Source organism: Pinus tabuliformis, chromosome 3_1 (assembly GCF_031772625.1).
Source record: "Pinus tabuliformis cultivar Carrire ecotype Pingquan chromosome 3_1, CPIR1, whole genome shotgun sequence".
NCBI lineage: Eukaryota > Viridiplantae > Streptophyta > Pinopsida > Pinales > Pinaceae > Pinus > Pinus tabuliformis.
Genome location: NC_142301.1, coordinates 831,053,406 through 831,056,751, shown reverse-complemented (window position 1 = coordinate 831,056,751; position 3,346 = coordinate 831,053,406).

Sequence of the window (3,346 nt, the reverse complement as noted above, 5' to 3'; positions counted from 1 at the left end):
TCTACCTCTAATTTAGAATCCATAGGGGTTTTGGCTTGAGCTCTCGCTCTAGTTCTACCTATAACATAGACTAATCAATCACATGATTAGCATTTTATACATAACTTTTAAATAAATAAACGTGGAAAAAATCATGAATGTTCATAATAGGTGGCAAGGCAAATTTGTATGCCACTAGCCCTATTCTCTGTAGAACTTGAAATGGACCACAAAATCGTGGTGCCAACTTGACACACAACCCACTTCTTAATGAGCTTATATTTCATATAACACAGAGATACACATGATCTCCCACTTCAAACTCTGGAATGGGAATTGGTTGCAACAATCCTGTTGGATGCTCACATTCCACCTTTACCTACTGGCACTCTAAGCATTTGATTATGTACTCAGCCACCTCCTTTCTTATGCTTGCCCAATAGTATTAATTTTTCATAGTTGTTATCATATTTTGATATCTAGAATGATTAGAATATGTTATTTTATGGTTCTCATCCATAATGAGCTTCTCCAAGCTGCTCTCACAAGGAACATATCATCTTCCTTTAATCATTAATAATCCATCCTTCGTAATAGAGTAATCCTTGCTCAATACTCCTTTTGTTTCTTGTTGTAAGCACTCATTGATTTGTTGATATTTCTTATCTTGTTGCTTAACCTCTTTAATATTTTCTTAAATTTTAAATTCACAAGAGCTCACAACATATATATGAACCACTTGCAGCCTTATGTTGAGCGCATCAACTACATTGTTCTCCTTTCCTTTGATGTATTTGATTTCGAAGTCAAAGTCACTGATTAATGCTAACCATCTTGCCTACTTGGAATTCAACTTTGGCTGGTTAAACAAATTCTTCATCCCTCCATGATTTATCATTAATACAAATTTCCTTCCAAGAAGGTAATGTCTCGACATTTCCATTGCGTGAACTATTTCCGCCAATTCTAGGTCATGAGAGACAGTTTTTTTCATGTTCATTTAACTTATTGGACTCATAGTAGACTACATGTCCTTCTTGCATGATGAATACACCCAACCCTTCTTTTAAAGAATTTATACACACCATAAAAAAAAATTCTGAGTCCGTTACCTTTAGCACTAGTGCATGTGTGAGAAAGTGCTTCAACTGCTCAAAGCTAGCAACACATTCAACAATCCACTAAAATTTACTTCCCTTTCTTTGAAACGTTGTTATTAGATGTCCAATCTCAGATATGTTCCTAATGAACGTTATGTAGTAGCCTGTCAGTCCCATAGATGACCTTACTTTTGTTACATTTTTTGGAGTTGTCCATTCCATGATTACCTTAAACGTTTTTATGGGTCAACTACCACACTCTCCTTTGAGACTATATGCCCCAATTATTAGATATAAGACTAAAAGAACTCAAATTTTCTAAGTTTTTCATATATCTTATGCTCTCTAAAACAATTGTAGCACAATTGTTAGGTGTTTCCCATGCTCTTCCTTATTCTTAGAGTACATTAGGATGTCATCAATGAATACTAACACAAACTTATCCAAAGGACTCACAACATTATTCATCACACATATCAAGGTAGCAGGTGCATTTGTGAGCCCAAACGGTACAACCAAAAATTTATAGTTCCCATAACTAGTTTGAAAGGTCGTTTTATATATAACTTCATGCTTGATGCACACCTAATGGTACCTAGATCTCATATCAATTTTTGAAAAGATTGTTGCTCTTTTCAATTGATCAAATTAGTCTGATATCCTTGAAAGTGGATATCTATGAATGGTGGATTTATTGAGCTATTTTGATGCAAGCTACAACTACCTACAAATTCTAATCCACAAATTTAAATACCCACACAACAATTACACTCAAAACTCAAATATAATTCATTTAAGATCAAAATATTTACAATATAATATTTTCCTTATTATCATTGGAAATTTACTCATCCTTCACACCTCTCCCACACTAAACACAAATTTTACAGAGCATCAAAATGGCTGCTTGAAATATGCATCAAATCAACAAGTACACTACTTGTACATTCATTTGCAATACTCCACCAAGACCAAAATAATATCATATCTTGAAAAAATATATTACAACAAGATAGCGTTTTCCTTTAATTTATAAAGATCATTCTAAATCTAAAATAGGATCAAGATCCATAATAAGTGGATAAGACCCATTATTTTAGTAACTAATTTAGAAAAATAAAAACTAATACTACACTTTTTTTTTTGCCTAATGCATAATATTCGATGATAATGTTTCTAGAGTCTAACTAATTGTTACAAAATTAAAATCATTAAATGAGGAATCCAACTTCCTCAAAAAAATAATAATATCTAATAAATTTGATAAAATTTTGTCAATGCTCCGACATCATATTTGTAGTCTACACACAACCTCAATGTCCCATATTTATTTCTTATGAATAGAACTAGCACCCCCCCCCCGCAAGGTGATACACTTGGCCTAATGTGACCCTTATCCAACATTCCTTTTAGTTGTAGCTTCAACTAAATCAACTCAAGCATGCTCATTCGGTAAGGGGATTTAAATGTTGGTGTTGTTCTAGGTATTAATTCAATTGAGAAATAAACTTCCTTATGCAGTGGTAATCTTGGGATTTCCTCTAGGAAAACATCCTCAAACTGTGTTAAAATTAGATTCTCTCTCAATCAATATTTTATGCCTTTAGATCCGTTGGTGATGTGAATGGTGAACAACCTACATCCCTTTCAAACACAATGCTTTAGTTTTACCAATGTCACTAGTTTGACTAACTCCGGTTTGACATTCTCTTGCAACATAGTCTTTCCCCCACTATCATTGAGACACTCGATCAACTTGTTGTAGTAGTCGACCTAGTTATTATGCTATTCCAACACTTCCATCCCTATGAGAACATCATAAGCACCCAGGGGCAATAGATTTAAATTCACTATGGTGGGCATGACTCTTAGGGATATTTGGCATTATTGGGCAACATGTTCTACTCATTTCTTGGTTCTAGTGGCCAATTGGACTAGCCAAGATTCTTTATGCATTGTTCTAGGTAAGGTACACTTCTTAGTAACCTGAGGGTTTACGTAGCTAAATTTTGAACTAGGGTAAATTAAAATCAAAATAGATTGGGTATTGATCATACTTTCCATCTCAATGATTGATGTTTGATGGTTAGTTTGTCTATTGTCCACTATTGCATAGATGTGTGACATAATTTGGGCCACATTGTTCACTATCTTAGCCTCTTGCACCACATACATCCTTGGGAGGTTCCTTTGTAGCTAAGGTAATCCATAAGTGGTCTTCCCCACATTCCCAAAATTCAATAGGTTTTCCTCTGGATCCATTTGTT